Source organism: Oncorhynchus mykiss, chromosome 7 (genome assembly GCF_057628025.1).
Source record: "Oncorhynchus mykiss isolate SJ-2025 chromosome 7, ASM5762802v1, whole genome shotgun sequence".
Classification (NCBI taxonomy): Eukaryota; Metazoa; Chordata; class Actinopteri; order Salmoniformes; family Salmonidae; genus Oncorhynchus; species Oncorhynchus mykiss.
This window is the reverse complement of record NC_143028.1, coordinates 84,875,855-84,899,206: the sequence shown is the minus strand read 5'-3', so window position 1 is coordinate 84,899,206 and position 23,352 is coordinate 84,875,855. Positions and strand designations below refer to the sequence as shown.

General features: G+C 47.7%; 1 protein-coding gene across 1 annotated transcript in view; it reads left to right on the top strand.

Annotated features, from left to right (window-relative positions):
* Positions 1–12,639: 12,639 nt before the first annotated feature.
* Positions 12,640–23,352, top strand: part of fbln2 (fibulin 2) — a 125,523-nt gene continuing 114,810 nt past the window's right edge. The window contains exon 1 of the mRNA XM_036984360.2: positions 12,640–12,786. The gene's annotated coding sequence lies outside the window, so the exon portion shown is untranslated. The remainder of the gene's footprint in view (positions 12,787–23,352) is intronic.

The following is a 23,352-nucleotide window of genomic DNA, read 5'->3' as shown; positions in this document are numbered from 1 at the left end:
ATGCCATGCTCCCTTGTTCCAGGAAAGTAGTACCGTAAGCTCCCGGGTAATACCACACTCCCTTGCTCCAGGAAAGCAGTACCGTAAGCTCCCAGGTAATGCCACGCTCCCTTGCTCCAGGAAAGCAGTAAAATAAGCTCCCGGGTAATGCCACACTCCAGGAAAGCAGTACCATAAGCTCCCGGGTAATGCCATGTTCCCTTGCTCCAGGCAATCAGTACCATAAGCTCCCGGGTAATGCCATGCTCCCTTTCTCCATGAAATCAGTACCATAACCTCCCGGGTAATGCCACGCTCCCTTGCTCCTGGAAAGCAGTACCATAAGCTCCCGGTAATTCCACTCTCCAGGAAAACAGTACTGTAAACTCCCGGGTAATTCCACGCTCCAGGAAAGCAGTACTATAAGAACCTGGGTAATACCACACTCCAGGAAACCAGTACTGTAAACTCTCAGGTAATGCCATGCTCCAGGAAAGCAGTATTATAAGCTGGCACTGCCAGGTAATGCCATGCTCCAAGAAAGCAGTACCGTAAGCTCCCGGGTAATGCCATGCTCCAAGAAAGCAGTACCGTAAGCTCCCGGGTAATGCCATGATCCAGGAAAGAAGTACCGTAAGCTCCCGGGTAATGCCACGCTCCAGGAAAGCAGAAAGTATTTGCCTCTAACACATCACAGACAATGGCCACCCTGGGAGGAGGATGTCATGGATTCCCAGGTTTCTCAGAGCCAGTGACCCTGGATGGTGGTGGGCCTGTGGGGCATTGGTCTGTGGGGCATTGGTCTTTGGGGCATTGGTCTGTGGGGCATTGGTCTGTGGGGCTTGGTCTGTGGGGCTTGGTCTGTGGTTCGTGGTGGTGGGTCTGCGGTGCTTGACCTGTGGGACTCTTCAGAGGTTGAGTTGGAAGCACTGGGGGGTGGAGTAAATCCTCATCGGAGGGCCCCGGTAAAGTCATGCGGCTCAGAGAAGAAAAACAGTTAGACAGTCACAAGTCCAGATGAGAGGGGAGAGGGAGGATGCATTAGAAATAGGTGAGGAGGATTATTCCAACTCCACTTTACTTTCGATGGAGTAGAGCGAAACGTAGTAGATTATCGTCGGTGGGATATGTTAATATGGGAAAGTGGACCAAGGTAGTATCCTCCGTATCTACTGCAGATGAGCCCAGTCTCATAGAGCACCCTGGATTTCCCCCTCAGTCATTTAGAATTGTTGAATCAAAAACAGCATGCAATCTTGAAGTTTCCTTAGCCAGATGTTTTCTTAGGACCTTCTCCTTTGAGGCATGGAGCTGTCAGTTCCTCTTCCACTTTGACTATAATGAACATATCACAGGTCTCACATGGATCTGTTTATCACAAGTATGTAGGTCAGTATATGCTTCCTCTCACAGGTCTGACATTTTATGGCTTTGCTGTCCATCTCAGAATCCGACTCCAAAACAGAGGAGTCTGACATGTTTATGCTCAGGTCAGAAACTGTGGTCCCGGCTACAAAAGACAATCGTGACGTGAGCCAAGCTTTGCCTGTTACAGCCAGGTAATCTAGATAGTCGAAGCTAGCCTGCTAATGCTAGCTCCAGGGGATGGCAAGAAATCCAGCCGAACACTGCGTCTTAAAAACAGCACTAACACAGTGATCTCGGAAACAATGGTTTTTAAAGTATCAAAGGTGTCTTAAAGTATAAAACACAGAAGCATTGAACCGTCATCCAAAAAGTTGTACTTTTGACTCATCTGTCCATAGAACATTCTTCCAGTCTTGATGATCATCCAGGTACTTTTTGGCAAACTTGAGTCAACTTTTGGGACGAGATGGGTCCCATTATATCTGGTGAAAACCAACCACTGCATTCCATAGTAAGAACATACCAATGGTCAAGCATGGTGGTGGTAGTGTGATGGTTTGGGAATGCTTTGCTGCCTCAGGACCTGGACGACTTGCCTTAATAGAAGGAACCATGAATTCTGCTCTGTATCAGAGAATTCTACAGGAGAATGTAGATGTAGTCTCGTCAGGGAGCCCCCTCGTTTGCCTCTCTTGCACAGTCTCTTAGTCTTTCGAGTCCAGGGGATTAGGGCCTGGTCCGGAATGACCAGTACATCCACAACTGCCAACTCGATGACGTAGAACTCTTCATCCAAATCGAGGTCAGTGATTGCTGTTCTGATGTCCAGAAGCTGTTTTCGGTCATAGTGGCGGAAATATTATATACAAAAAAAAACAGCATTCTCACATAGGTGTTCCTTTTGTCCAGGTGGGAAAGGGCAATGTGGAGTGCAATAGAGATTGCATCATCTGTGAATCGGCGTTATGCAAATTGGAGTGGGTCTAGGGTTTATGGGATGACGGTGTGGATGTGAGTCATGACCAGTGTCATGACGTTGGCCTGGGAGTAGGTTTATGACAGTCATAAATACCTCCCCCCCTGTTTCCCCTCTCTACCCTACGGATGTGACATTTGAAATATGATCTTCTGGATTTTTTTTTCTAATTTTGGCTGTCATCGTTGAAGTGTACCTATGATGACAATTACAGGCCTCTCTCATCTTTTTAAGTGGGAGAACTTGCACAATTGGTGGCTGACTAAATAATTTATTGCCCCACTGTATGTTTCACTTCCCAAGGCTTCCACTAGATGTCAACAGTATTTAGAACCTGCTTTGAGGATTCTACTCTGGAGGGGCTCATAAGGGCTCTTTGAGTGAGTGGTCTGGCAGAGTGCCACAGCCTCGGTCTGGCACGCTCACGTGAAAGGTAGCTACGTTCCACTTCATTTGTACAGACAAAGGAATTGTCCGGTTGTAACATTAATGAAGTTTTATGTTAAAAACATCCTAATGATTGATTCCATACTTAGGTTGGCATGTTTCTACGGGCTGTAACCAAACTTTTTAAACTTTTCGTCCGGCGTTCGACGCGACCTGAACGCGCTTTTGGATTTGTTTACCAAACACTTTAAAAAAAGAAGATATTTGGACTTCACTGATGGACATTATCGGACAAATCAAATAATTTATGGTGGAACTGGGATTCCTGGCAGTGCATTCTGATGAAGATCATCAAAGTTAAGTGATTATTTAAAATGCTATTTCTCAGTAATGTTGACTATCCAGTATCTTTTAGGCTGCTTTGTTGTCTAAAGGGTGTACTCAGATTATTGCATGGTTTGCTTTTTCCGTAAAGTTTTTTAAAAATCTGACACAGTGCTTGCATTAAGGAGAAGTTTATCTAAAGTCCCATGTATAATAGTCGTATCTTTATCAATGTTTATTATGAGTATTTCTGTAAATTGATGTGGCTCTCTGCAATATCACCGGATGTTTTAGAACTACCGAATTTAACGCGCCAATGTAATCTCAGATTACATACATGTATTGTGTAACATTAAGTCCTATGAGTGTCATCTGATGAAGATCATCAAAGGTTAGTGATTAATTTTATCTCTATTTCTGCTTTTTGTGACTCCTCTCTTTGGCTGGAAAAAATGGCTGCGTTTTTCTGTGGCTTGGTGGTAACCTAACATAATCGTTTGTGGTGCTTTCGCTGTAAATCCTTTTTGAAATCAGATACTGTGGCTTGATTAACGAAAATGTTGTCTTTAAAATGGTGTAAAATATTTGTATGCTTGAGGAATTTTAAATATGAGATTTTAGTTGTTTTGAATTTGGCTGCGGCGGAACCCCAGTCCTAGACAGGTTAACCCACTGTTTCTAGGCCGTCATTGAAAATATAATTTGTTCTTAACTGACTTGCCTAGTTAAAGAAAGGTAAAATAAATAAACAAAACTCAGTCAGGGAGATGTTGAAAATGTCAGTGAAGACAGTTGCCAGTTGGTCAGTGCATGCTCTGAGTACACGTCCTGGTAATTGATCTGGCCCTGCGTTCTTGTGAGCGGTGAGGTAGGTTTCAATCTTAGTCCTGTATTGATGCTTTGCCTGTTTGATGGTTCTTGTTTGAGGTCGTGGTGGGATTTTTTAGAAGCATTCGGATTAGTGTCCGACTCCTTGAAAGCGGCAGCTCTATCCTTTAGCTCATTGAGGTTGTTGCCTGTAATCCATGGCTTCTGGTTGGGATATGTACGTATGGTCCCTGTGGGGACAACTTCATCGATGCACGTATTGATGAAGCCAGTGACTGAGGTGGTGTACTCCTCAATGCCATCAGATGAATCCCTTAACATATTCCAGTCTGTGCTAGCAAAACAGCCCTGTAGTTTAGCATCTGTGTCATCCGACCACTTCTCTGTTTAGTGAGTAACTGGTGCTTCCTGCTTTAGTTTTTGCTTGTAAGAAGGAATCAGGAGGATAGAATTGTGGTCAGATTTTCCAAATGGAGAGCGTGTGAGATTTTTGTACTTGTGTGTGGAATACCGGTGGTCTAGTTTATTTTCCTCTGGTTGCACATGTGACATGCTGGTAAAACAAATAGGTGAAGTGGTCTTAGTGGAGCATCAGTTTGTGGTGGTAAACAGAATAATATACGGTAGATGGTAAATAGACAACTACAAAAAAATATATTGTAGATGAAAACTCTCTTGGTAAATAGTGGTCTACATCTTATCATGAGGTACTCTACCTCAGTAGTATGGTCTACATCGTATCATGGGTTACTCAGTAGTATGGTCTACATCTTATCATGAGTTACTCTACCTCAGTAGTATGGTCTACATCTTATCATGAGTTACTCTACCTTGTGGTGAACACTGTCGGTTCCATTGCAGACACTGATGTTGTTTTCTGAACTGGTGAAAGGTGAGGTTGTTGAGGGTATCGACGTTTTCCTTGGGAATGGTGAGCATGTATGGCATGTCGGGATTCAATCTCTAGTGGTTTCTGCTAAGCCATCGTTTGTAGGGATTCCTGATGAGAGAGTGCAGAGTTTCCCTGAGGTGTTCGCTACGTGCGCAGTAATGCATTCCATGAGCTGTGGCGACTGAGTCCCTGAGACGGCTAATGATGATGTTACAATGAAATCTGTCACTACTTTTCCTGTGATCTGGTTATCTGTGCCCCGCTCCGATCTAATCAAGGTGCGATGGGTTGACCCCACATTAGAAGAGTTGCGAGACCATATTGTGCCTGTGGACAATTGTCCATGACTATTTTCTCCAGGATGATGTGCTGATGAGAAAGTGAGTGCCTCATAGTAGTTGTTTTGTGGGGGAGGCTATTAGTCTCCCTATTAATAGGCTATTAATAGGAAACAGTTGAATACGATCCAATAGGAGACAGTTGAATATGATCCAATGGGGTTCAGTTGAATAGGATCCAATATTAAACAGTTGAATAGGATCCAATAGGGGCCATTTGAATATGATCTATTTGGGACCAGTTGAATAAAATCCAAAATTGGTCAGTTGAATAGGATCCAATACGGATGAGTTGAATAGGATCCAATAGTGGCCAGTTGAATCCAACTGGGTTCAGTTAAATAGTATCCAATTGGAGCCAGTTGAATAGGATCCAATAGTAGGCCAGTTGAATAGGATCCAATAGTGTGTGATTTAAATAGGATCATAGTGGGCCTGTTGAATAGGATCCAACAGAGGCCAGTTGAATTGAAACCAACAGGGTTTCAGTTGAATAGGATCCAACGGGGCTCAGTTGATTAGGATCCAATTAGAGCCAGTTGAATATGGTCCAATAGGGGAAAGTTGAATCGGATCCAATAAGAGACTGTTGAACGTGATCCAATATGATAGAGTTGAATATTATTCAAAGGGAGATAGTTGAATAGGATCCAATAGGAGACAGTTGAATGGGATCCAATAGGAGACAATTGAATAGGATCCTATGGGGTCCAGTTGAATAGGATCAATTTGGACAAGTTGAATTTGATCAAAAGGGGGCCAGTTGAATGGGATCCAATAGGAGACAGTTGAATAGGATCCAATAGGTGCCAGTTAAATAGGATCCAATGGAGGCCAGTTAATCATGATCCAAACGTGACCAGTTGAATAGGATCCAATGGGGTTTAGTTGAATAGTATAAAATGGGTGCAAGTTGAATGGGATCCAATTGGGGCCTGTTGAATAGGATTAAATTGGGCCAGTTGAATAGAATCCAAAGGGGTTCAGTTGAATAGGATCCAATAGGAGACAGTTTAATGGTAATCAATAGCCAACAGTTGAATGGGATTCAATAAGAGATAGTTGAATAGGATCTAATAGGATACAGTTGAATAGGATCCAGTGGGAGACAGTTGAATAGGATTAAAAGGGGTCAGTTGAATTGAATCCAACAGGGACCAGTTGAATGGTTTCCAATAGGACATAGTCAAATAGGATCCAATAGGAAATAGTCAAATAGGATCCAATAGGGGCCAGATGAATAGGATCCAAAAGGGCCTAGTTGAATAGGTTCCAATGGGTTTCAGTTGAATAGGATCTAATGGATGCCAGTTGAATGGGATCCAACAGGAGACAGTTGAATGGGATCCAATAGGAGACAGTTGAATGGGATCCAATAGGAGATAGTTGAATAGGATCCAAAAGAAGACAGTTTAATGGGATCCAATAGGAAATAGTTGAATAGGATCCAGTTGGAGTCTTTGAATAGGATCCAAAGGGTGTTCCAGTTGAATAGGATCCAATGGAGGTCAGATGAATAGGATGCAAAATGGGACAGTTGAATGGGATCCAATGGAGGTCAGATGAATAGGATGCAAAATGGGCCAGTTGAATAGGTTACAATAGGAGAAAGTTGATTTGGATCCAAAAGGAGACAGTAGAATAGGATTCTACTGGGGCCAGTCGAATAAGATCCAATTGGGGCCAGTTGAATAGGATCCAATAGGGGCCATTTTAATAGGATCCAATGGAGTTCAGTTGAATAGGATCCAATAGGAGACAGGCTAATGGGATCCAATAGGAGGCAGTTGAATAGGATCCAGTTGGAGACATTTGAATAGGATCCAATGGAGGACAGTTGAATAGAATCCAGTAGAGGCCAGATGTATAGGATCCAATGGAGGCCAGTTGAATAGGATCTACTAGTGGCCAGTTGAATAGGATCTTAAGCCCTTGACTGTCAGACCAGAGGGTTTCTGTCCACCCCTGACTGTCAGCCAACCCTCAGTCAGACCAGAGGGTTTCTGTCCACCCCTGACTGTCAGCCAACCCTCAGTCAGACCAGAGGGTTTCTGTCCACCCCTGACTGTCAGCCAACCCTCCGTCAGACCAGAGGGTTTCTGTCCCCCCCTGACTGTCAGCCAACCCTCAGTGAGACCAGAGGGTTTCTCTCCACCCCTGACTGTCAGCCAACCCTCAGTGAGACCAGAGGGTTTCTCTCCGCCGTTTCAGTATGCACAGACCTGATCTGAGTCCCAAATGGCACCCTATTCCTTATATAGTGAACTAGTTTTGACCAGGGGCCTCAGGGTACACCTCACCAAAAGTATTGCACTATAAAGGGAATAGGGTGCCATTTTGGACAAAGCCCAGCTATCTTCGCTGGTTCTCCTTTGACACTGAAGAATGCATGTTTCCATACTTTTGGCAGTGATGTGCAAAAAATTATATTTCTCACATTGCTATTATTATTTTGACTAAGTTTGAGTCCTTTAAACTCACGTGAAATGTGCCTTTCCCTTTCATAGTGCACCACTTCTGACCAGAGCCCTATTGGTCAAGAGTACGACATAGGGAATAGGGTGCAATTTGGGACTCATTCTGTGGGACCTGGGAGCTGAGTTGTTTTGAACCCTGTGATATTTGGAGGCTGTAGTATTTTACTGACCTGTAGTCTGTTCTGCTGCACTTATCAGAATCGACACAGCCTGATTAGAAACAGGTGGTCAGGAAAAGACAGTCAGGGGGACAGGCATCACAAATCAAATCACCCAGTCCACAGACAGACATATGTCGCATTCATCAACAAGAAAGCTTGTTCTCATTTCATAACACCGTCCACTATAGGTTAATTGAATGAAATATGTAAGGGAGCGCCTATGGATGGAGCACATGAGGAGTGAGTAGCTGTACTGACAAAACTGTGGTTATATGTAGGAACCAGACATCATAGTTTAAATTAAGCCTCTAAAATCGATAGATCTGTATCCCCAAGCAACTGGGAGGGAGTGAATGGTCTGCTATGTACAACAGCGAACCACTCAGTTGGTAAAGCGCTACGGCGATACGAATCTAACAAGCCATGGCTTCCCTCAGATGAACAGACAAGGAACAACATGGAGACATAAATGAGAGTAAAGCACAGCTGAATGATATTCAGGAAAACACAGCTAAAATGCTGTCAATGCTCACCAAAACAAACACATTGCTACAATCTGTCATTACAAAAGTAGATTTGCTTGAAAACAAAGGAGAGGCTATTGTGTCAGACACGAACCAATAAGGCATGCACATGAATGAACAAGACAACAAAATGTTGTCTTGCTTTGGAAACAATGAATGGGACCAGATGAATGGGACCAGCAAGAAAACATAACGGGCACAGGGGGGAAAGGAGATCAAAATCCACGGCCGGTCCATTTGATTCGTGAAGGACCTGTCTGCTAAGCTGAGAGAGAGACGTAAGGAACACATTCTGATCAGACAGTCACTGGAGAAAAAGGGATCAAGTCTCAACTCCGCTTCCCGGCAGTGCTGTGGGTATAGAAGGGAACGCAAAGGATGGAATTCACAAGCGCCGATGACGCTCTAATCAAGCTACAAGAAACCTTCCCAGTTTAAGGAGGAGAGCCCCCTGCTCTGAGAAGAGGACGAAGTAGGAAACCTTCCCAGTTGAAGGAGGAGAGCCCACTGCTCTGAGAAGAGGACGAAGTAGGAAACCTTCCCAGTTGAAGGAGAGGAGCCCCCTGCTCTGAGAAGAGGACGAAGTAGGAAACCTTCCCAGTTGAAGGAGGAGAGCCCCCTGCTCTGAGAAGAGGACGAAGTAGAAAACCTTCCCAGTTGAAGGAGGAGAGCCCCCTGCTCTGAGAAGAGGACGAAGTAGGAAACCTTCCCAGTTGAAGGAGGAGAGCCCCCTGCTCTGAGAAGAGGACGAAGTAGGAAACCTTCCCAGTTGAAGGAGGAGAACCCCCTGCTCTGAGAAGAGGACGAAGTAGGAAACCTTGACCCGTCAGGAAGTCCAGTACCCAGTTGCACAGGGCGGGGTCGAGACCCAGGGTCTCGAGCTTGATGACGAGCTTGGAGGGTACTATGGTGTTGAATGCCGAGCTGTAGTCAATGAACAGCATTCTCACATAGGTATTCCTCTTGTCCAGATGGGTTAGGGCGGTGTGCAGTGTGGTTGAGATTGCATCGTCTGTGGACCTATTTGGGCGGTAAGCAAATTGGAGTGGGTCTAGGGTGTCAGGTAGGGTGGAGGTGATATGGTCCTTGACTAGTCTCTCAAAGCACTTCATGATGACGGAAGTGAGTGCTACGGGGCGGTAGTCGTCTACTAACATAGAGAGGCTGCTGCCTACAGTTGAAGTCAGAGTTTACATACTCCTTAGCCAAACACATTTAAACTCAGTTTTTCACAATTCCTGACATTTAATCCTAGTAAAGATTCCCTGTCTTAGATCAGTTATGATCACCACTTTATTTTAAGAATGTGAAATGTCAGAATAATAGTAGAGATAATTATTTATTTCAGCTTTTATTTATTTCATTGTGTTCCCAGTGGGTCAGAAGTTTACATACACTCAATTAGTATTTGGTAGAATTGCCTTTACATTGTTTAACTTGGGTCAAATGTTTCGGGTAGCCTTCCACAAGATTCCCACAATAAGTTGGGTGAATTTTGGCCCAAATTACACAAATGACAAGACACGATTCAGTACTTCCTAGTTCCACGTATCAAACAGTTATTGCAGTTATATTAAAACCAGGAACATCTGGAGTCCCACTGAAGTCGGTTACGACACCAAACTGCAGTCAGATCAAAGCCCTGATGAGGATGACGAGCATGCAGATGAGCTTCCCTGAGACAGTTTCTAACAGTTTGTGTCTAAATTCTTTAGAAACCCACAGTTTCATCAGCTGTCCGGGTGACTGGTCTCAGACCTTCCTGCAGGTGAAGAAGCCAGACGTGGAGGTCCTGGGCTGGCGTGGTTACACGTGGTCTGCGGTTGTGAGGCCGGTTGGACGTACTGAAAAATTCTCTAAAACGACATTGGAGGCGGTTTATGGTAGAGAAAATAACAATCAATTAAATTATCTGGCAACAGCTCTGGTGGACATTCCTACAGTCAGCATGCCAATTGCTCACTCCTTGAGACATCTGTGGCATTGTGCTGTGTGACAAAACGGCACATTTTAGAGTGGCCTTTTATTGTCCCCAGCACAAGGTGCATGTGTGTAATGATCATGCTGTTTAATCAGCTTCTTGATATGCCACACCTGTCAGGTGGATGGATTATCTTGGCAAAGGAGAAATGATCACTAACAGGGATGTAAACAAACTTGTGCACAAAATTTGTAAATGGAAAATGTCTGGGATCTTTTATTTCAGCTCATGAAACATGGAACCAACACTTTACATGTTGGGTTTATATTTTTGTTCGATATAACAATGACTCAATAATCCATGGCTTCTGGGAATGCTATGAAGTCAAAGAGTTATGGACGGAGTTAGAAAGTTGGACAGGGTGGTCTGGTCAGGGTGGTCTGGGCAGGGTGGTGTGGACAGGGTAGGGTGGTCTGGGCAGGGTGGTGTGGGCAGGGTGTTGTGAGCAGGGTGGTGTGGGCAGGGTGGTCTGGGCAGGGTGGTGTGGGCAGGGTGTTGTGAGCAGGGTGATCTGGGCAGGGTGGTGTGAGCAGGGTGGTCTGGGCAGGGTGGTGTGGGCAGGGTGGTGTGAGCAGGGTGGTCTGGGCAGGGTGGTGTGGGCAGGGTGGTCTGGGCAGGGTGGTGTGAGCAGGGTGGTCTGGGCAGGGTGGTGTGGGCAGGGTGGTGTGAGCAGGTGGGTCTAGGCAGGGTGGTGTGAGCAGGGTGGTCTGGGCAGGGTGGTGTCAGCAGGTGGGTCTGGGCAGGGTGGTCTGGGCAGGGTGGTGTGAGCAGGGTGGTCTGGGCAGGGTGGTGTGGGCAGGGTTGTCTGGGCAGGGTGGTGTGGGCAGGGTGTTGTGAGCAGGGTGGTCTGGGCAGGGTGGTGTGAGCAGGGTGGTCTGGGCAGGGTGGTGTGGGCAGGGTGTTGTGAGCAGGGTGGTGTGAGCAGGGTGGTCTGGGCAGGGTGGTGTGGGCAGGGTGGTGTGAGCAGGGTGGTCAGGGCAGGGTGGTGTTAGCAGGGTGGTGTGAGCAGGGTGGTCTGGGCAGGGTGGTGTGAGCAGGGTGGTCTGGGCAGGGTGGTGTGGGCAGGGTGGTGTGAGCAGGGTGGTCTGGGCAGGGTGGTGTGGGCAGGGTGGTCTGGGCAGGGTGGTGTGAGCAGGGTGGTCTGGGCAGGGTGGTCTGGACAGGGTAGGGTGGTCTGGGCAGGGTGGTGTGGGCAGGGTGTCGTGAGCAGGGTGGTGTGGGCAGGGTGGTCTGGGCAGGGTGGTGTGGGCAGGGTGTTGTGAGCAGGGTGATCTGGGCAGGGTGGTGTGAGCAGGGTGGTCTGGGCAGGGTGGTGTGGGCAGGGTGGTGTGAGCAGGGTGGTCTGGGCAGGGTGGTGTGGGCAGGGTGGTCTGGGCAGGGTGGTGTGAGCAGGGTGGTCTGGGCAGGGTGGTGTGGGCAGGGTGTTGTGAGCAGGGTGGTCTGGGCAGGGTGGTGTCAGCAGGTGGGTCTGGGCAGGGTGGTCTGGGCAGGGTGGTGTGAGCAGGGTGGTCTGGGCAGGGTGGTGTGGGCAGGGTTGTCTGGGCAGGGTGGTGTGGGCAGGGTGTTGTGAGCAGGGTGGTCTGGGCAGGGTGGTGTGAGCAGGGTGGTCTGGGCAGGGTGGTGTGGGCAGGGTGTTGTGAGCAGGGTGGTCTGGGCAGGGTGGTGTGGGCAGGGTGGTCTGGGCAGGGTGGTGTGGGCAGGGTGGTGTGAGCAGGGTGGTCTGGGCAGGGTGGTGTGAGCAGGGTGGTCAGGGCAGGGTGGTGTTAGCAGGGTGGTGTGAGCAGGGTGGTCTGGGCAGGGTGGTGTGAGCAGGGTTGTCTGGCCAGGGTGGTAGGAGCAGGTTGTGTTGTTGTCATGTGTTGTTGCTACCATGTTGTGTCCTTGTCAAGCTGTGTTGTTGTGATGTTCTCATGTTGCCTTGGGGTCATGTTGTGGTGTAGTTGTGCTACCATCTTGTGTTTTTGTAATGTTGTGCTGCTACCATGTTGTGGTGTTGTCAAAAAACTAAATATTTATATGTTAGCAAAGGCCTGATGGTTCTCCAGTCTTTGATCAAGTGTACTATAGCGTCCTTCATTACTGTAACAGCATTATAGATTATTGTTTATTTATCCAGATTTGAAATTAATTCCAGTGTTCTTTTTGTATCGTTTTTCAGAATATCACATTGTGGAATACTCATTGTTCCCCCGAACGCCAGTTTGTTACAACACAAAACATACTTTATTTATTTAAACAGGGATATGCCATTTATTTTATTTGATAAAAAATTATTAAAGACATTACAATAGGCTTTCGATAAAAGCGGGACGGGCCGTTGTTTAGGTTTGCCTGTGAATAGGACAGTCAATGGAGAGGTAGAGGGTATGCCTGTGAGGACTCAAAGGTTTGTACCTCCCCCTTCAATGAATAAAGTAGCAGAGGTCCAGCCAGAGATAATTAGTCAGAGAGCAGCGGTGTTCGGGCGGTATGTACTGTACTAACCAGAGCTTTTCTGCAGCCTAGTTTCTTCCATCCCATGGATTGAATCATCCCTTGCGTGGAGGCCAAGGTAATGCTTTAACAGTTTAACCGTTATTTTTAAAGGATTGTGAAAAGTCTGACGCGCTTTTGTGAACATTTGTTGCACTTTCAAATGTCATGGTTTGTGTGTCATAAACTGCGCCTGTCACAGAAATGCATCAACAGTTGAATTGACCTGCTTTAGCGACTCTATGAATGAAAGTGTTTCATCGAATTAGAAAACGGCTTTGCTTAGAGCTAAACTTTTGATTTCTGAATTCAAATAAGGCGAATTACTTTTCCAGCCCGACAGGTCGTTGGCAGCCATGTATAGGTATTTCATCTACGGAGAACAATTACTTTATGAAACTTTATGAAACTTTATGAAACTGTACAATAGATTAAGACAAAATCAATGCTGTGAAAGCTGTTGCACAACAACAATAGGTTACAATGCGGACTACTGTGTAACGTTGTTGCAAAATATGAAACTGATTGCCAACAATTAATATCAAAGAGCTTTGACCAGGATATGAATTGTTGGTTATGATGTATTTTAGGCCATAAGAGGTGCGCAGGTCAGCTGTTTGTTTCTGCACGCAATTGCTAGTAACCCATCAGCAACCGTCCGACTTTATGTGATAAAGTGGAACTCTGAGGCCCGCACCCGAGTCTATCCCGCTAATATAGAAAATGTGCTCTAGGCTACAGTCAGATGACAGAACGATTTTTTTGACGGGGTGCAGTTTTTTTTGTCTGATTTAGATGTTTCTGCCTCTAATTTCCGACATTTTGGCGGGCAATTTGTTGCTCAACTTGTCTGTAATTAGATACATTCAGCTTCTCTTCTGTAATTATACACTGAACAAAAATATAAATGCAACATGTAAAGTGTTGGTCACATGTTTCATGAGCTGAAATAAAAGATCCCAGAAATGTTCCATACCCACAAAAAGCTTTTTTCTCTCAAATGTTGTCAACATATTTGTTTACATCCCAGTTAGTGATAATTTCTCCTTTGCCAAGACAATCCATCCACCTATCAAGTGTTGCATATCAAGAAGTCTTTTGAGGGAGTGTGCAATTGGCATGCTGACTGCAGGAATGTCCACCAGAGCTGTTGCCAGAGAATTGAATGTTCATTTCTCTACCATAAGCCGCCTCCAAGGTCATTTTAGAGAATTTGGCCATGTGTCCAACTGGCCTCACAACCACAGACCACGTGTATGGTGTTGTGTGGGTGAGCGGTTTGCTGATGTCAACATTGTGAAACGAGTGCCCCGTGGTGGTGGTGGTGGGGTTATGGTATGGGGCAGGCATAAACTACAGGCAATGAACACAATTGCATTTTATCAATGGCAATTTAAATCCACATAATCCATGTTGCAAGAATCTGTACACAATTCTTAGAAGTTGAAAATATCCTATTCTTCTGTGGCTTGCATACTCACCAGACATGATTCCCGCTGAGCATGTTTGGGATGCTCTGGATCGATATGTACTACAGCTTGTTCCAGTTCCTGCCAAAATCCAGCAACTTTGCACAGTCATTGAAGTGGAGTGGGACAACATTCAACAGGCCACTGTGGTCAAATGGAAATGGTTCTAATCATTTTTCCACCATTCATTTTTCTGATAATGGATTTTTAAAAACACTTAAAGTAAGGTCTGTGTTTCATGTAGACTTACCCTGGCATGACATTTTGATAACCATGTAAATCTCTCTTGGACAAGGTGATTTTTATCAATATATTCGGCTCTATTTACTCTCCGATTCAAAAAATTTAATTAGCATCATCATTCAAAACTACAAATCCCTGCAAACTTCCATCACTAACTGACACCTTTGCAAACAGTGATTTATGAAAGCCACATTAGCAGCTAATTAGCAAAGTCACCTTGTCCTAGAGATTTAACATTTTAGATTTTTTTTTTTACCCTGTTTTCTCCACAATTTTGTAGTATTCAATTGGTAGTTACAGTCTTGTCTCATCACTGCAACTCCCCTACGGACTCGGGAGAGCCGTGCGTCCTCCGAAACACAACCCAATACTTGCAGGGATTTATGAAAGCCACATTAGCAGCTAATTAGCAAAGTTACCTTGTCCTAGAGATTTAACATTTTAGAATTTTTTACCCTGCCCATTCAACCAGGAAGCCAGCCGCACCAATGTGTTGGAGGAAATACCGTATACCTGGCAACGTGCACTGCGCCTGGCCAGCCACAGGAGTCGCTAGTGCGTGATGGGACAAGGACATCCCTGCCGACCAAACCCTCCCCTAACCCAGACGACGCTGGGCCAATTGTGTGCCGCCCTATGGGTCTCCCTGTCGTGGCCGGCTGCGACAGACCCTGGACTTGAACCCTGAATCTCTAGTGGCACAGCTAGCTCTGCGAAACAGTGCCTTAGACCACTGCGCCACTCGGGAGGCCCTTTCTAGAGAGATTTATATGGTCATCAAAACGTCAGGGTAAGCCGACATGAAACAGCCCTTATTTTAAGTGTTCCTATGGGAGAAATGAATGGTGGAAAAACGATTAGAACCATTTACCTATTTGACTGCTAGGTTTTATGGGTATTATGACTCATACTGTGGTACTATGTCTATATAGTTAACGTCGGTAAAGTTTCCTCTGTCATCTCTGCTTCCTTCGTGGAGCAAAGACGTTTAGGGACGGGGGAGACAATGCAATGACTCTTAACTGGAAGAAGAAAAAAATTGGGCAGAATTTCCAAATGACGTCAGTGTGACCGGTTGTAAGGAAATGGAAAGCTGTGAAAACAACCCAACATGTTTCTGATAAGATTTCAGTTCGGCTTGCATGCATATTTTATTTGGTTTTAAATACTATCAGCTTTTATGATGCTGATAAAGACAACAGCTCTACTGACATTATCTAACTGAGCAATGGCATGTTAACTTGGGAACAGGAGTAGAGAAATGTGATTTCTTTCTTTCAGCATCTGGAGAGAATGCCAATGCTCAGTTAGATAGCGTCAGTAGAGCTGATAGTTTTACCGGAAGAAGTGCTTAACTCTGCACTATATATGAAGGGGTTAAATGGAAACTGAAATCTGGACACTGACTGTAGGTCTATAACCTCTCACATAGCATCTGAACAGTAGTCTACAGTTCTCTTGATGTCCCCGTCTTGTGACTGGAATTTGTAGTACTTCACAATCATCACACATGATGTAGCCTTTTATCCTCTTAGCAATTCTTTCCCAAACGTTACTTTTCTGGCCCTCCCTTCTCTTCATTTTCAACTCTCCCTTTCACAACTTTTCTCTTATTGAATTAAACTCCGACATTGTCCTTTTTGCCTCCTGTGGATTGTTAACTTTTTCTGCCGTTCCCAAAAGCATTTTGGGATTGGCTGTTTGGCTCAGGTACAGCAAGAACCTGAAGTTCAGGCCGATGCACTAATGCCAGATTAAAATAATGACAAACCTCCATGTAGCCTATAGATATAAATTACACAATAATGATACATTTTTTTAAAGGTATTGTTTTCTCTTTATTCAACCCGCCCGCTCTTCATCCACACAATATTTAATGCCTCTATCCGCGGGGACTGCGAGTTATGAGTCAACCCATGCATCACTAGTTGGCCTATCCTGAAGACAAATGCACCATTCATCTCCAGGTCATTAACACAAAGACATTATGTGTCTAGAACCAGATAGAAGGCATGTCCCTTCCCTTGGTTCAGACTGGCTGAATCAGGTTGACATGAGGGAGTAATCAGAAATCAGAACCATATAGAAGGCATGTCCCTTCCCTTGGCTCAGACTGGCTGAATCAGGTTGACATGAGGGAGTAATCAGAAATCAGCTGGACGGGGAGGGGAAAGAAGAGATGGATGGAGGGGAGAGGAAAGAAGAGATGGATGGAGGGGAGAGGAAAGAAGAGATGGATGGAGGGGAGAGGAAAGAAGAGATGGAGGGAGGGGAGAGGAAAGAAGAGATGGAGGGAGGGGAGAGGGGAGAGGAAAGAAGAGATGGAGGGAGGGGAGGGAGGGGGAGGAAAGAAGAGATGGAGGGAGGGGAGAGGAAAGAAGAGATGGAGGGAGGGGAGAGGGGAGAGGAAAGAAGAGATGGAGGGATGGAGAGGAAAGAAGAGATGGAGGGAGGGGAGGGAGGGAGAGGAAAGAAGAGATGGAGGGAGGGGAGAGGAAAGAAGAGATGGAGGGAGGGGAGAGGGGAGAGGAAAGAAGGGATGGAGGGAGGGAGAGGAAAGAAGAGATGGAGGGAGGGGAGAGGAAAGAAGAGATGGAGGGAGGGAGAGGAAAGAAGAGATGGAGGGAGGGGAGAGGAAAGAAGAGATGGAGGGAGGGGAGAGGGGAGAGGAAAGAAGAGATGGAGGGAGGGGAGGAAGGGAGAGGAAAGAAGAGATGGAGGGAGGGGAGGGAGGGAGAGGAAAGAAGAGATGGAGGGAGGGGAGGGAGGGAGAGGAAAGAAGAGATGGAGGGAGGGGAGAGGAAAGAAGAGATGGGGAGAGGAAAGAAGAGATGGAGGGAGGGAGAGGAAAGAAGAGAAAGGAGGGAGGGGAGGGAGGGAGAGGAAAGAAGAGATGGAGGGAGGGGAGAGGAAAGAAGAGATGGAGGGAGGGAGAGGAAATAAGAGATGGAGGGAGGGGAGAGGGGGGAGGAAAGAAGAGATGGAGGGAGGGGAGAGGGGAGAGGAAAGAAGAGATGGAGGGAGGGAGGGAGGGAGAGGAAAGAAGAGATGGAGGGAGGGGAGAGGAAAGAAGAGATGGAGGGAGGGAAGGAGAGGAAAGAAGAGATGGAGGGTGGGGAGAGGAAAGAAGAGATGGAGGGAGGGAGAGAAAAGAAGAGATGGAGGGAGGGGAGAGGAAAGAAGAGATGGAGGGAGGGAGAGGAAAGATGAGATGGAGGGAGGGGAGAGGAAAGAAGAGATGGAGGGAGGGGAGATGGGAGAGGAAAGAAGAGATGGAGGGAGGGAGGGAGAGGAAAGAAGAGATGGAGGGAGGGGAGAGGAAAGAAGAGATGGAGGGAGGAAGGGAGAGGAAAGAAGAGATGGAGGGTGGGGAGAGGAAAGAAGAGATGGAGGGAGGGAGAGAAAAGAAGAGATGGAGGGAGGGGAGAGGGAAGAAGAGATGGAGGGAGGGGAGAGAGAGGAAGAGATGGAGGGAGGGGAGAGAGAGGAAAGAAGAATTAGAGGGAGGGAGAGGAAAGAAGAATTAGAGGGAGGGAGAGGAAAGAAGAGATGGAGGGAGGGGAGAGGAAAGAAGAGATGGAGGGAGGGGAGAGAGAGGAAAGAAGAGATGGAGGGAGGGGAGAGAGAGGAAAGAAGAGATGGAGGGAGAGGGGAGAGGAAAGAAGAGATGGAGGGAGAGGGGAGAGGAAAGAAGAGATGGAGGGAGGGGAGAGGAAAGAAGATATGGAGGGAGGGGAGAGGAAAGAAGAGATGGAGGGAGGGGAGAGGAAAGAAGAGATGGAGGGAGGGAGAGGAAAGAAGAGATGGAGGGAGGGAGAGGAAAGAAGAGATGGAGGGAGGGAGAGGAAAGAAGAGATGGAGGGAGGGGAGTGGAAAGAAGAGATGGAGGGAGGGAGAGGAAAGAAGAGATGGAGGGAGGGAGAGGAAAGAAGAGATGGAGGGAGGGAGAGGAAAGAAGAGATGGAGGGAGGGGAGAGGAACGAAGAGATGGAGGGAGGGGAGAGGAACGAAGAGCTTGAGGGAGGGGAGAGGAAAGAAGAGATGGAGGGAGGGGAGAGGAAAGAAGAGATGGAGGGAGGGGAGAGGGAAGAAGAGATGGAGGGAGGGGAGAGGGGAGAAGAGATGGAGGGAGGGGAGAGGGGAGAAGAGATGGAGGGAGGGGAGAGGGAAGAAGAGATGGAGGGAGGGGAGAGGAAAGAAGAGATGGAGGGAGGGAGTGGAAAGGAATCCCTGATGTCCTGTGTGTGCCAAGGAATTGCCTGTGACTTTCACTGGGGCTGCAAGTCAAATTTTATTTGTATGCTAAACAATATAGAGGGACAAATACAGATGAAACCCTGCAGACATGGTTACTGAGTTTTTCATGAAATCAGGATTCTAATGTCAGCTGTCTCCTTGGTGATGATATACTATTAGAACTCAGAATTTCTTCTGTCTGGAGGGGGTCTGCAGTATGGGCCTTGAGAATGGTCTGGAGTGTAAATGGGTATAGAGCAAGTTTCTATATGTTCAGAGTAGAAGAGAGCAGTAGGCTTGGGCAATATACCATTTACGATGTATACCGTGGTATTTCAAAATACAGACAGAATGAATTTCAATACTGTTTAAAAAATTATATTTTTTGGGGGGGTTAGGGGCACCCCCGCTTAGCGGAGTCTGCATGCTACGCCACTGCGTATAATTAAGTTAAGTATAACTATAAGAAATATAAGATGTGTTAAATACATTATGTCCAGCACAGGGTCCAGCTGTGCATCTGGTTTGCTAACTTGCTAGCTAAGTGGCTAGATGTCAAGGTCAGACTTCTTGGTTACAGCAGAGACATTCTAACCTGAGTACCAGTCTTCTGCTTACATTCCACTCCTTGCCACTCCTTGGGTGTTTCTCAATATGCATACTACCGTGCTCTACACACTCGTGCTCCGAGTGTGTTCTCTTGAGTATGTCCTTGTGAGGACGAAAGTTGAGAACACATAAAACAATACATTTGAGCAGCACTCCCCCTACTGTATTACCTCACGCTAAGTAGCACTCCCGCTACTGTATTACCTCACGCTAAGCAGCACTCCCCCTACTGTATTACCTCACGCTGCTCCTCCCCCTACTGTATTACCTCACGCTGAGCAGCACTCCCCCTACTGTATTACCTCACACTGAGCAGCACTCCCCCTACTGTATTACCTCACGCTGAGCAGCACTCCCCCTACTGTATTACCTCACGCTGAGCAGCACTCCCCCTACTGTATTACCTCACGCTGAGCAGCACTCCCCTTACTGTATTACCTCACGCTGAGCAGCACTCCCCCTACTGTATTACCTCACACTGAGCAGCACTCCCCCTACTGTATTACCTCACGCTGAACAGCACTCCCCCTACTGTACTACCTCACGCTGAGCAGCACTACCCCTACTGTATGTATTACCTCACGCTGAGCAGCACTCCCCCCTACTGTATTACCTCACGCTGCACCTCCCCCTACTGTATTACCTCACGCTGAGCAGCACTCCCCCTACTGTATTACCTAACGCTGAGCAGCACTCCCCCTACTCTATTACCTCACGCTGAGCAGCACTCCCCCCTACTGTATTACCTTACGCTGAGCAGCACTCCCCGCTACTGTATTACCTCACGCTGAGCAGCACTCATCCTACTGTATTACCTGACGCTGAGCAGCACCCCCTAGTGTATTACCTCACGCTGAGCAGCACTCCCCCTACTGTATGTATTACCTCACGCTGAGCAGCACTCCCCCTACTGTATTACCTCACGCTGAGCAGCACTCCCCCCTACTGTATTACCTCACGCTGCACCTCCCCCTACTGTAGTACCTCACGCTGAGCAGCACTCACCCTACTGTATTACCTCACGCTGAGCAGCACTCCCCCTACTGTATTACCTCACGCTGAGCAGCACTCCTCCCTACTGTATTACCTTACGCTGAGCAGCACTCCCCGCTACTGTATTACCTCACGCTGAGCAGCACTCCCCCTACTGTATTACCTCACGCTGAGCAGCACTCCCCCTACTGTATTACCTCACGCTGAGCAGCACTCCCCCTACTGTATTACCTCACGCTGCGCAGCAGTCCCCCTACTGTATTAACTCTCACTCCCCCTACTGTATTACCTCACGCTGTTCCTCCCCCTACTGTATTACCTCTCACTCCCCCTACTGTATTACCTCACGCTGAGCAGCACTCTCCCTACTTTATTACCTCACGCTGAGCAGCACTCCCCCTACTGTATTACCTTACGCTGAGCAGCACTCCCCTACTGTATTACCTCACGCTGAGCAGCACTCCCCCTACTGTATTACCTCACGCTGAGCAGCACTCCCCTACTGTATTACCTCACACTGAGCAGTACTCCCCCGACTGTATTACCTCACGCTGAACAGCACTCCCCCTACTGTACTACCTCACGCTGAGCAGCACTACCCCTACTGTATTACCTCACGCTTCACCTCCCCCTACTGTATTACCTCACGCTGAGCAGCACTCCCCCTACTGTATTACCTAACGCTGAGCAGCACTCCCCCTACTCTATTACCTCACGCTGAGCAGCACTCCCCCCTACTGTATTACCTTACGCTGAGCAGCACTCCCCCCTACTGTATTACCTCACGCTGCACCTCCCCCTACTGTATTACCTAACGCTGAGCAGCACTCCCCTACTGTATTACCTCACGCTGAGCAGCACTCCCCCTACTGTATTACCTCACGCTGAGCAGCACTCCCCTACTGTATTACCTCACACTGAGCAGTACTCCCCCTACTGTATTACCTCACGCTGAACAGCACTCCCCCTACTGTACTACCTCACGCTGAGCAGCACTACCCCTACTGTATTACCTCACGCTTCACCTCCCCCTACTGTATTACCTCACGCTGAGCAGCACTCCCCCTACTGTATTACCTAACGCTGAGCAGCACTCCCCCTACTCTATTACCTCACGCTGAGCAGCACTCCCCCCTACTGTATTACCTTACGCTGAGCAGCACTCCCCCCTACTGTATTACCTCACGCTGCACCTCCCCCTACTGTATTACCTAACGCTGAGCAGCACTCCCCGCTACTGTATTACCTCAAGCTGAGCAGCACTCCCCCTACTGTATTACCTGACGCTGAGCAGCACCCCCTACTGTATTACCTCACGCTGAGCAGCACTCCCCCTACTGTATGTATTACCTCACGCTGAGCAGCACTCCCCCCTACTGTATTACCTCACGCTGCACCTCCCCCTACTGTAGTACCTCACGCTGAGCAGCACTCCCCCTACTGTATTACCTCACGCTGAGCAGCACTCCCCCTACTGTATTACCTCACACTGAGCAGCACTCCTCCCTACTGTATTACCTTACGCTGAGCAGCACTCCCCGCTACTGTATTACCTCACGCTGAGCAGCACTCCCCCTACTGTATTACCTCACGCTGCGCAGCAGTCCCCCTACTGTATTAACTCTCACTCCCCCTACTGTATTACCTCACGCTGTTCCTCCCCCTACTGTATTACCTCTCACTCCCCCTACTGTATTTCCTCACGCTGCTCCTCCCCTTACTCTATTACCTCACGCTGAGCAGCACTCCCCCTACTGTTTTACCTCACGCTGAGCAGCACTCCCCCTACTGTATTACCTCATGCTGAGCAGCACTCCCCCTACTGTAATACCTCACGCTGAGCAGCACTCCCCCTACTGTATTACCTCATGCTGAGCAGCACTCCCCCTACTGTATTACCTCATGCTGAGCAGCACTCCCCCTACTGTATTGCCTCACGCTGAGCAGCACTCCCCCTACTGTATTACCTCACGCTGAGCAGCACTCCCCCTACTGTATTACCTCACGCTGAGCAGCACTCCCCCTACTGTTTTACCTCATGCTGAGCAGCACTCCCCCTACTGTATTACCTTACGCTGAGCAGCACTCCCCCTACTGTTTTACCTCATGCTGAGCAGCACTCCCCCTACTGTAATACCTCACGCTGAGCAGCACTCCCCCTACTGTATTACCTCACGCTGAGCAGCACTCCCCCTACTGTATTACCTCATGCTGAGCAGCACTCCCCCTACTGTATTACCTCATGCTGAGCAGCACTCTCCCTACTGTATTACCTCACGCTGAGCAGCACTCCCCCTACTGTATTACCTCACGCTGAGCAGCACTCCCCCTACTGTATTATCTCACGCTGAGCATCACACCCCCGTACTGTATTACCTCACGCTGAGCAGCACCTCCCCCTACTGTATTACCTCACGCTGAGCAGCACTCCCCCTACTGTATTACCTCACGCTGAGCAGCACTCCCAATACTGTATTACCTCACGCTGATCAGCACTCCCCCTACTGTATTACCTCTCACTCCCCCTACTGTATTACCTCACGCTGCTCCTCCCCCTACTGTATTACCTCACGCTGAGCAGCACTCCCCCGTACTGTATTTCCTCACTCTACACCTCCCCCTACTGTATTACCTCACGCTGAGCAGCACTCTCCCTACTGTATTACCTCACGCTGAGCAGCACTCCCCCTACTGTATTACCTCACGCTGAGCAGCACACCCCCCTACTGTATTACCTCACGCTGAGCAGCACCTCCCCCTACTGTATTACCTCACGCTGAGCAGCACTCCCCCTACTGTATTACCTCACGCTGAGCAGCACTCCCAATACTGTATTACCTCACGCTGAGCAGCACTCCCCCTACTGTATTACCTCTCACTCCCCCTACTGTATTACCTCACGCTGCTCCTCCCCCTACTGTATTACCTCACGCTGAGCAGCACTCCCCCCTATTGTATTACCTCACTCTACACCTCCCCCTACTGTATTACCTCACGCTGAGCAGCACTCCCTCTACTGTATTACCTCACTCTACACCTCCCCCTACTGTATTACCTCACGCTGAGCAGCACTCCCCCCTACTGTATTACCTCAC